We start from the raw sequence: 12,750 nt of genomic DNA, 5'->3' as shown, positions 1-12,750 counted from the left end.
TATATTTGTAAATATATGTAAGTTATTCAGACTCAAAATAATAAGTGGTTCTTAAATGCAAACACCTTTAGTTTATACATGTCATACACTTCAATGTTTTACGGAGATGTCAAATTAATACTCTGCCACCCTGGTAAAGCTTAGCTTGCTGGATAGTGCACAGCTCTATTAATCCTTCTATAATATTCGATCTTGTCATTTTTTGCCTAGTTATCATTTTGACAGAGTGAGATATTTAAAAAAGGTCGAAAAAGTAAGATTTCTTTTTATCCTGGTATGAAAATATGACAAGTCAAGGCACAAAAGAATGAGGTACTTGGCATTACATCTGTTCATGGCCACTGGACAGGTGAGTGGTGACAACTTAAATTGTACTCATAAATCTGGTACAAAAGCTACTGAGCATAAAACTATAGACTTTCTATGCCATTACAAACTGTCGGTGGAAGGTCAGTCATGGGTGGCAGAGGCAAGGGAAAGGCCAATGGACTAGTTCACAAGATTCCATTGACTAAACCTTTACAACTTATGATCGTGCTTAAGAACTGTTTTCCACCTAAGCTAGGATAATGAACGACAGCAGAAATGACTGCAAGCGACACAACTGGTAGACCTATGAAGTCCCCAAAGCCCTCTATCCCTAGCATACAGGAATGATAAGGTTGTGTTTTGGTAGCAAGGTGGAAGAATATGTGCCTGTATTTGTGAAGAGTGGAAAAATTAGTTTTTATAAAAGCGTGCAGAGCTATATACACATTCTTTGCTATTATAAGAACATACAAAAAAGGCTTGAGTATGTTTGTAGTATTTTGCTTAATAGAACAAATCTGGAATATTTTGGCTTTCTTAAATACTTTACATTAACTTTGATCCCTTTTTCTCCCAGTAGCAATCTTCAAGTGTACATTGGGTATCATAATGCTGAATTTAAATTGTGGTATTTTACCCTATATACTGTATCAAAATAAACTGTATTTCAGGAATGAAACAAAACCTAAAAATGTACATAAATACTTCAGACAATTTGTACAAAACCTAAAAATGTAAATACTTCAGACAATTTGTATAAAAAAAAAAAAAAAAAAAAAAAAACCTAAAAAATGTCAAAAATACTACTTTCAGACAATTTGTACATTCTGTTGAATTAAAATGGCAAGACATATGTTTACCTCAGCACTTCAATAAAGTAAAAAAAAAGGTCAATGAAAGTATGAAAATGCAAGACTATAAGGTAAATGATTAAAGTATGAAAATGCAAGACTAGGAGATAAAAAATATATCCATAATGGTATCTTTAAAAGAAGCTTCCCACACAAAGCTGAAACTCCGTTATGGTGAATAGGCATTGAAAATACTGCCTAGAAAGACCACCATTCCATAGGGGGCTTCATAATAAACAGAATGACCACATTAACTTAAAAGGGTACAGAAAGTTCCCATGGGTAAAATAAAATAAAGAGCCTGTGACAGATTTTTTGATTGGGTGATTGTCTGTTATGGAAGAACCATCACTTGAAGCAGTCTTGTCAAAAAATTAAAAGCAAATTCCTAAAGTGTTTGGATATACAAATGTCCCTAACGAGACAGAAGCCTAGTTCTCAGCATAATTTTCTTTTCTGCATATGCTCTACAACACTGAAAAACTCATTCCTTGGTAACGAATTAGTAATAAAAATTTTGTACAGAATGGCTATGCTACTGATGTTAACAGTTCAACAAATGGTGGAAAGAAGAATTGTTAAGTTCAGCTAACCAACCACTCTGCACACACAAAAGGTGTGGTACAGATAGAATTAGAACAAATGTTAAGTAAATAGACCCAACAAACAAAATTGGGTTTTCCACCGTAATATGTTCAGTATGCATTATGACAACTGCATTACATGTAAAAGAAACAGATAGTAATATTTTCTTAATGGAGGAATGTATTACATAGAGATAGAAAAGCTAACACAAAAAAATGGATTATCTCCAACAAAAATAAAATATATGACTGATTGCCCCAACACTTTCTCTTCTCTTTTCCCTCTCCATTTTGCTTTCTTTTATCTTGGGAGTTTAGCATTTATAAAATTCTTTAATATATTTCTATCAGTGGCAAGTGCATAGTGTATATATAAAAAAACAAAGTGGTATAACTGAATGGGAAATGACAAACCATGATCAGTCATAAAAAAGTGTTGCACTGAAAATTTTTAAGTGCCTTTCATTATGTAAATAACTGTTAATATCAACACAACTGAAAAGATGGGCTATTTCATCATAAGACTACACTTCCTTTGCCCTTATCTTTTTGGAGGAGCACTCATGAAGCACTGATGCATTATCTAAACAAATACTGTTGTACTGACATTCCATTTTTGGCAATTCTTCAACTTTGCCATTTTGTTCTGTTTTGTTTGCTTTTTACACATCACCATGAAATACTGGAATTAACTTAAAATTATCCCAGCCTGGCTATTGGTCTGACAGGGACTCATGTAGTGACTTAAAATAGGTTCCCATTTTAGTACAGTATTTTAATACTAAATGACTTACTTTCTTTAATACTGTAGCAAATACTATCTTTCACGTCCACAAACTACAGCTGTATTCCTTTATCAACAATGTATATTGCAGAAAAAACTGTCAAGTGTTCTCTTTCTTTTTGGATAAATTTACCCATAATACTGTACACTATATCGAAGCAAACATGTACATTATGTTTTTATTACCTGTAATAAAGGGAAGCCAAACTGATAAGAATAACAGTAAAAAAGATATACCGTAATATTGTATCAAGAGAAGTACTCTGAGGAAGTCACAAGGCAAAAGGCTACTATCTTCATACATCTGTTATGAAAGCTAACTAGACAACAAAAGCTGGAAACTTAGCCTTTTCTGGGTTTTAGAGATCAGCTAAGAAATACACAGTACCCAGCCAAACCTTCAAATAATGATAACAGGGTCTATCTGGAGTTCTGCAACCATGTTTGCCATAAATCTCGGCACCAACGAGCAAATGTGCTGCTTGGTAAAGGTAATCGGGCTCCTTAGTCACCTGTGAAATGTGTAGAAAAATTAGTATAATTTCTTAAAATTTTTTTAAAGTTTACTAAAGTAAATAAAGATGATTTACCTTAAAAAAGTCATATCCACTGAATGAATAGATTTTTTGGTAGAAATTTTTTTTTTACTGCACATGGAAAATTTACTTTTGAGTATACTCAGTAATACAGAAATACAGTACTCCTCATTAACGACATTTTTCGTTTTAACAACAAACATGAAGAGAGAGAGATAGAGAAAAAACCATTAAATGAAAATAAGAACATTGCCAATGGTAGCCAAGAGAAAGGCTATTCAGTGCCAATAATCTAGCTTAGCCTAGGTTTTGAAAAACCTTGAAAATCTATGGCTAAAACAATAAATAAGGGGTATTTCTATATAAGCATTCTGCATCGTTTTCATCCCCGCGATACGAACGCCACAAAGGATTTCGTCGTCAAATGTATTTCGCCTTGTTTAGTACGAGTCCGTAGGGGTTAATTACAGTCGTCCGAATAAATATTACTAAATTCTTGTTCAGGGAGGTAAGAAAACTGCATAGAAATATACCGCACTTCCCTCTTGCTGCCATAGTCTAAGGCCGGCGCGGGAAAGTAATATAGATCTACCTAAGGCTTTAATATACTTTGTAAAGAAAGGTATACGGTTTGAACCTCTTAAAGTCGGCATTCTATGGTCTGGGAACTCCACTGGGTTGGCCTTGATTTAACTGTCATTAGTTTGTTGAGCGGGGCCGAACGGGTGCACCACATTTTTTACAACTTCAAGACGCAAAAACTATGTCCATCATCCTTTGTTTTAGTGGACTAATTCTTAGTAAATAAAAAGAAAATGTGTGAATTTCTTAGTAATGAAAAGAAAATGTGTGAAGTCAAATATGTTTTCTATATTAACTTGAAATAAATATATATTTTTTTAAATATTCCACTTGTGAAGTCTCTACCAGTTAATCCTTTTAATCAAAAACAAGAGACATTTGGCAAGCACAATTTGATACAACTGTGTATTTACACGTAGTCAATATGTCAACCATGAGGTAAGATGATACTAAAGGTAAGAAGTGAAGCGTAAATCTTTATAAATGCTAGAAAATGTCTATCCCATTTGCGCAGTGTTTCTTAACCTTTTTTTTACCTCAGTACCCCTTTTGGTCAGGCCTAAGCAGTCCAGCACCCCCTACCATTGATTAAAACCTAGTTACTACAAGGATAAAGTAAAGACAAGTGCAGTACATCTTGATCATATATTTAGTTCATTCTCCAAAACAAAAACTTCTACGCTGTAGGTCTATCATAAAGCTTGTGATACTGATTTAATATGAAAGTATGGAATGTTCGTACAAATTAAAGTGTTTTTTATCACCATGCTGCAACACATCTGAAAATCAGGTTAAAGTTTATTGAATTTTAAAAATGCGGTAAAACTAGAATTGTCCAAATGTGTTCCTTCACTACAGAAACACTGATGTTTTACCGCCACATATGTGACCTTCCCCAACACCCAAGGTTAAGAAATGCTGCATTAGCTAATAGTTTAGTGTTCACTTTCCTCAATAGATGGCGCGCTTTGTTTACATTTTGATGGCGACATTCAAATGCCCTGTGATCGCCAAAATTCATTGATGATTTTTTTTCATCTCACTACCCTCTACAATAAAAATAAATGATGAAGAAACTAATAGCGATAATTATGAAATACCAAATTAGAATATGAATATCACTGCTAAATAATGTGCAGAATTTGAGAAAAGTTTAGTACTGTATTGACTTACTACTAATAGGCTAACTTGGGACTGTAGGCTAAACATGTTAAATAAAATACACCATTTTAAAGAAAATTATACATTATGAAGTTACAAAATGATGTAGTTAAATATATGAGGAATAAAATAATAAAAAGCGTTGTCAGATCTTTGCCAAGTAGTAAGCTATGTCATAAACTATAGTCGATTCATTTAAGGTCGATTCTTGCACCTACGAGACGTTTGTTTGGCGGCCTCTGATTGGCTGGTACCGGGAGGTAGGCCGCTTGCTCATTGTGTCATATTTTCGTCTGTAACTTAGAAAACATGCAGTATGTTTATATTTCTTCATTTATCTCACGTTTTACAAAAGATAATAAAGTTTTGGTCATACCAAAGGATTCGGTATTAATTGTACAACTAAATAATCTTTTCCTGAACCAATTAGATAAAACACAAAGGAATTACGAGTAAAAGTGAAGAGAAAAAATTTCAATCTTACACCTGTTTTTATTTATCATCGGATTTTTAATAAGTCATACGATCAAGATGAATTAAAACTTGTATTTTCATACAATAAAATCAACCTGAATACGCTGGTGCTTTCAGATTTTTTGGATGTGTGTAATATGTGAAGAGAAAATGAAGACTATGTCTTATTATTTTGCAGCTGTACTTGACTCAAGCCTGATAGGAAGTCAATCTTCTTAATTATTTGTTATTTATTATTTCACTGAGATTATTATTTCATATCACTCAAATAACTCTCTGATGTCTCTTTCATTTGAAAATATATTCATAAAATAAAATTAGAAACAATGTCTTGAAACAACCTGATTAAAGTTTAGGCTGAGTTGAAGAGTGTGAAGTCGTCTTTCCACAGAGTTCAACTTCTTTGCTAGATTGAATTCCCCGCAGCCCGCATGGGTCTGAGCTAATGATACCAGATGCATCCATCTGATTATTATTATTTTTTTCCTTATCAGATATGCCCAGACATGCTATATGATATTGGATTTAAAATGTTCGACAGTTATAATGGAAATTCTGTATTTATTTCAGAAAATGTAATAATATAACATGGTAAATATTGTCGAAACTGCAAACCTTTTATATTGCTAATTGGCAACTCAAATCTCTCGCTGAGACGACAAACGCAATGACGACGCACCTTGCAGATTCTCATTCTTCTTCAGCAATACCGTCAAACTTTAATATTTACTGGTGCAACATAATAAGACATATTCTACCAACTTTCTCCTCACATTTTACATGCCATCCAAAATCTGAAAGCACCAGCGTATCAGGAGGGAATTTGTTGTATGAAAACACAAGTTTTATTTTATCTTAATCGCGTTAATGACGCAAAAATCCGATGATAAATAAAAACAGGTACGTATAAAGAATTAAATGCTTCTCTTTTCACTTTACTTGTTGTAATTCCTTTGTGTTTTATCTATTGATTTTCAGGAAAAGATGACTTAGTTTGTACAATTAATACCGAATCCTATGGTATGACCAAAATTTTCCTATCTTGAGCAAAGCGTGAGTTGATTGAAGAAATATAAACAAAATATTGCTAGTTTTCTAAGCCACAGTAGAAAATAATGAGACTGAGCAAGCGGCCTACCTCCCGGTGCCAGCCAATCAGAAGGCCGCAAAACAAACGTCTCATAGGCGCAAGAATCTACCTTAAATGAATCGACTATAGTTCTGCGTATAATATATGAATGAAAATACGTAATGCTATTAGTCGAAATAGTAAAGAGAATAATGCATTTAATGACGAATTCGTTTAACGACGTGGTCGCTGGAATAGAACCCCATCATTAAACGAGGAGTGTATGTACTTGTATACAGCTCTCAATATTTGTTTTCTTCTTCCGTTTCCTTATTTTCACATATGTTCTTATTATTTTGTGATATCTCACTTTGCAAGTAAAAGAGTTCCTAGACTTGTTCTAAATTAATGTGTGCTTATCTTGAAAAAAGATAATAACCAATAAACATTAAGCAGTTAAGTGCCTGGCATGAATGGTATTTAAAGAAAAATAGTACATACCTTAATTCAACCATAAATCAAAATGTTATAAAAAATTCTGCATTGATTTTTTATCTGCCTTTGATGGGGACTCTGCACTGATTTATTACCTGCCTTTTATGAGGACTGAACCCTTTTCCTTTTGAGGGGGTTACATAAAAAGCAAGGTAAAAGAACAATCATACCTGGTAAAAGTAGAGTAGAGCATAACCATTTCCAGCAGTGCCATGGCACAAGCCATATCCTTTACGCAACAATCCTCGTTCCCAGATGCAATCTGCAGATTTCCTAGCATGCTCTAAGTAACTGTCATCTCCAAAGACCTGGAAGATAATTTAATCCAATCTACAACGACCAGTTAAATAAGATTCTGAACTTTCAATAACTTCATAGTACGTATACAGAGTACAGTTTTATAGTATTAGGATTTCTTTCGCTACAACTTGGAAATGAGGTGGGTTTGTTCAATAGTATGTACACTAATGTTAGAAAGCTCAAGGAATTCCCTGCATCTTGATAAATAATTTTGTATGAAAGGACTAAGTGAGCAAACTGAGAAAATTTTCCCTATCTTGGTAAACAGCAGAAGGAAGTGTCAACCCAGGGTTTCAAGGGTTCCAATACTAATGTAAGTTTTCTTTCTCTCTCTCTCTTTTTTTTTTCTTAAAGAACCTTTCACACAAACCCATCATTTCACTAATGCTCAATCCTGCAGTCAGCAGCTCCTGCAGACATACTCTGAAGGATAAAGAACACGCCCAACCAACTGGTTACTAATGTATATGAAACATCAGTGTCCCAGTAGTGTTGTCATTTCTTGAATTTAATTTGGTTTGAAAAATTTCACTTAATTTACTTTTCCTGTGGAGGAATATCTAGCAAGGTATGATTGCTATTTGTTAAAAAGTATGTTATGAAATGACAGCATGGCATTTTGGCTAATGTATGGCAAGATATTTTGAAGGTACGGTTAATAAATATATATATTGCATGATACTGTACTTCCTTGTAAAAGTCACAGGAGGCATACATGAGAAAGGGATTTTGACGAAGGAAAAATCTATTTCTGGGGGAAGACCTGTGTTGCCCAGTGAAAAATCCTTGTAGCTCAATTTTCAAGTTTAAATATATTCTATACAGAGAAAAAACTAGCATGGTATGCTGAAGTTACTACCCTCAGCGTGAGCACCCAAAGGGCATCTGTATAAGTAAAAAGGGGCGAAGTGGAAGCCACTACTCACAGGCCTTCTGCCAATTAGAGGATTCCTTTCCAAAATGCCTCTCTTAGAGAGAGCAGTTGCAATGGCTACTCCTCCCTCCTCGCTCATGCTACTACTACTACTACTACTACTACTACCCGATTTGCGCGTCATCTAGCATTCCTGGACTAGACACTCTAGTTTGGATTGGTTAAGGGTGGGAAATTTAATTAGAAGGGATTGGGTTCACCGGGCAACACAGGTCTTCCCCCCCCAGAAATAGATTTTTCCTTCGTCAAAAATCCCTTTTCTGGGTTCGACCTGTGTTCGCCGTGAAAAAGTATCAGAGAATTCCCATCCAAGCTTGCCAGATACCAAACCAGAGTATAAAGAAGGAGTTAATGAAACATAAGGTCATTTAAATTAAACTTACCTATTTGCTAATCCACTAGGACTTAAACTATGACTTAGAACTAGTAACAATATGACATATAATAGACTCAAGAATGGTTATCCAGAGCAAAAAACTAGGGCATTTACAGATAGGTCCATAAAACAATTATGGCCTCAACATTATGTATACATGATCAGTGGCCAGATGACGATTTAAAACCCTCTCGACCCGGAGGAGAGAGGTTCAGTGGGGAATACGAGCGAGGCAGGCAGGAATGAGAGAGTATTTAAGGAAAAGGAGACAGTCTAAGGAAAGGATTTGATGAGGTTCATCAATCAGGGAGACTATGCTCCCTGCAGCAACTGCTGGATTTAAGGGCCTCTAGATTCTTTGAGATACTGGCGCTTAAAGCTGCTGAAGGTTTCCAACCCGTATATTTCTTCAGGTGCTTCTAAATTCATATTGTGAAAGAATTAATAGAGGTAGCCACTGCTTGGATGTCATGGACGTGTGGAACTGAATCCGGTTGGCCTGTTTAATAAAGTAGAGTATTTGTTGTCTAATACCTCTAAGAAAAATTGTACCGCCTTTCTCTCTAATGCAAAGGGGGGCCTGAAGATTTTCCGGAAGTTCTGGCTAAGAAGGATTTAAGGGTAACGACAGGGCACAATGATGTATCCTGTGCTAAGAGTATGATTTTCCATGGAGTCCACCTGTTTTGTGGATCCTCATTCTTAGCTAAGAACCTCCGGTCTAGGGATAGTAATACTACCCCCGACGGGAGGATTTCTATATGGTCTGGATTCCTAGAGAGAGCCGAAGCTCAGATATTCTGCACCTGAGGCATGGCCATCAGGAATAAAGTTTTTCTAAACAGGGTTATATAAGAGCATGACTCATTATTAGTGTCTGAGGCTAACTTAAGTATGTCATTCAAAAAACCAAGAGACCGTATGAGGGCGGTCTATTGGTCTCAGGCGGGCACATGCTCGTGGAATTGAGGTGAAGTATGAATCTGACAAGTTCATATTAAAGCCAATCTGGAAAATCTTCCTTAAAGGGGGAAGGGGGGCCGGCCGGAACCCCTATATATGGTGGTATAGGGCAAAAAATGCAAAGTCATGAAAAAATTCATGGAGCTTCATATGGCAATTGAGAATACGTATACGAAATATTTCATCAAAATTCCTCTTACTTTTCGTAGTTACAAGGTAATTAGTAAACATAACTCAATAAGCCTAAAACATTCATCCGTACAAGAAAATGCAATATTTCTTCTGTTATCATAAATTTTGATTATTATTGGCAAAGAAATTGTGAGAAATGGCATCTGTAGAGATTCTGTGGCTCGCAGAAGCGGCGAGTATCTGGTTCAATCATGAATCAGTGGGACCATAGACGTCAAGTAGATTACACGTTCGAGTTTCACCTCGTGACATTCGCTTGCTTTTACGTATGTTTATGTATGTTTCGGCAAGAAGTTCCATGCCAATGAGGAAAAAGACAAGGAAAACATCTCGCTAAACTACAGATGAAGAACCCAAAAATCGCTCAAGTATATTACAGAATATCATAATATACACGTAGTTAGTGAAGAGAGGGGAGGGTTGCTTAGTAACGTCCCCTTCTTGCCTGACAGCACACGTCACACTGTGCCCAAGGCTACGATCTTTGAGCAAAGAGATCTTCATTTATGGTAAATAACATAGTTTTGGTTTTTTAGTACCCAAAATGTAATAGGAAATTCATAATAATCATGATTTATTAAATTTTCTTTGTAAAAAGAGTACACCTTCGAGTTTCACCTCTGACATTCTCTTGCATTTACGTTTGTTTATCTTTGTTTCAGCAAGAACGTCATCATGCCAAAGAGGAAAATACAAGGAAAACATCTCGCTAACATACAGAAGAAAAATTCGCTGTAATAAGCCAAGTTAGTGAAGAGAGAGAGGGGTTACGTAGGAAGGAGTGCCCAATCTTGCCTCAAGCAGTGCCCCAGGCTACAATATATGAGCAAAGGGATCATCATTTATGATTTAAATTATGATAAAAAAATAGTTTTGGTTTATTAATACAAAAAAGAAATATACATTCATAATAATCATTATTTATTAACATTGTCTTTATAGAAATACGAAGGAAAACTTGAACGACCCGTATCAAAACTATACTTATTGACCTTCAAAAATCTATCTCCTCACTTAGTTTTAAAGCTATAACATTGGAATTTGGATATAAACTCAGAAAGACATTATAGAACAATCAAAATAGAGCCCTTTTTTTCCAATTTTGTTTCGTCTTTTTTTTTTATAAATTTTTTTCATCATGATCTATAGGGTTTATTTTTTTACCATATTGAAAAATTCATATCTAGCAAAAATGACTTTTAGAAAAAAAACTCTCCATTTGATTGAAGGTTTACATCAGGTCTATATATGGTAGTAATCCCAGGTCTTAATATTAAATATCAAGGGAGGAGATAGAATTTGAAAAAATGGTAATTTTCGGGATAAATGCCCTGGCGTCACAAGACCAAAGGTCAGAGGCGAAAATCATATGCGGTTTGGAGATGTCCTAAGTCACCTTATTAAGTGGTATGAATGTCAAAGTCCTGTCGTTAAAAAAAGGCATTAGCCGGCCGGCCCCCTTAAGGCTGACTTGATTGTTGTAATGGTATTAGCAGCCAGGCCTTTCTCAAATAGAGTTCTAAAGAACGAGATTGCCAGATTCGTAGTCATTTCATGAGCAGCTGAGTCTTTTAGAAATTTGGCCAATTTCTTTAATGCTGAATCATATTGTCTGAGCGTTGGCTCTCTTTTATCTGATTCTATGAATAAGATATCTAGTGGATTAATACTAGCGTCCTTTTGAGTTGAAAACTTCATGAAGTCCATAAAGTTAGGGCACTCAGAATTCTCGAGGAAGCTAACACAGTCTGAGTTTGTACTGTCTGTGTCAGCTCTGGACGAGGGATCCGTCTGGGTCGGAGCTTCAATTCTAGAGGAAGCGGAAACCAGTTGCTCTTTGGCCAGTTGGGTGCCTCTAGTGCTACTTGTCCTGTGAAAGATCTTAGCAAATTGTGCAAGGACCTTCATCAGAAGATTCACCGGTGGAAATAGGTAAATTCTTCTGCCAATTGTTCCAATTTATGGGCATTGCATCTGTGACGTAAGAGGGTCCAGGTTGGTTGCCACGTAACATGGTAGTTTGTGGTCGGATTCTATGGCGAATAGGTCTACTTGAAGGTCTGGGCTTTGCAAATCCACCGGAATGACTTCTTGTCCAGGGGCCACTCCGATCCCAACAGAGTTGTCCTGGAAAGTGCGTCTGCGATAGCATTCTTTACTCCTGCCAAGTGAGTTGCTGACAGGTGCCGATGATTTTTCGTCACCAATGAGAATATTGCAATTAATACGTAATTTAGTTTGCTTGACTGAAGCCTCCTCTGTTTATGCAGTGTACCACCACTAGGCTGGCCGAGGCTACTCTCACCTGATTGTTCCTGGCCGGAGCCAGGCGTTTTCCAGGTTTCGACGTTTCGTCCATGGACGAAGCCCGCTGCCTGAGATTGATAGTGGCTCTCTCTCTCCAGACTCGATTGATGTTCATTAAACTGGCTTTTAATAGGACGTCTGTTACCGACGCGAACTGTAGCGTAACCTAGATTCTCTGCTGGGTACGCTGAGACATCTTCTTGTTCTTGAGGAACTGTTTCATAGCCTGCTATCTTCTTGGCCTTCTTGGCCTTCTTGGGTGGAAGAGATAGCTTGTGTTTCATTAGGTCCCATTGGATCCCCAGCATTTGGAAGCGGGAAGCCGGAACAAGCCGAGATTTTTCCGTTTATTTGGAAGCCCAGAAATTTCAAGAATTTTATCACTCTGGCTGATGATTTGCGGCACTCTTCGACGCTGGCTGCCAAATGAGCCAGTCGTCTAGGTAGGCTACTACATAACCTCTTTGAGTTCTTAGTTCTTGAACTATCGTCTCCTAGTTTTGTGAATAATCCTGGGCGCGATGTTGAGCCCGAAAGGCATGATTGAATGAGTAAGCCTTGTTTCCTAGCCTGAAGCTAGGGTACAGAGAGAAGTTCCTTGCTATTGGAACATGATAATAAGCGTCTGTAAGATCTATAGGCTAGAGGTGGTGACGGCCCAACGGGGAAGTAAGGTCCGCACCTGCAAAACTGTCAACATGCGGAACTTGTTGCAATGAATGTATGAGTTGAGATGGAACAAGTACAGAATTACTCTTCTTTTGTCAGAGTCCTTCTTTGGGACAATGAGCAGACGTCCTTGAAACTTTAGTCGTTTCACTCTTTTTATGGCC

This window comes from Macrobrachium nipponense, chromosome 27 (genome assembly GCF_015104395.2).
Source record: "Macrobrachium nipponense isolate FS-2020 chromosome 27, ASM1510439v2, whole genome shotgun sequence".
In the NCBI taxonomy this organism is placed as follows: domain Eukaryota; kingdom Metazoa; phylum Arthropoda; class Malacostraca; order Decapoda; family Palaemonidae; genus Macrobrachium; species Macrobrachium nipponense.
Note: the sequence above shows the minus strand (reverse complement) of the source record.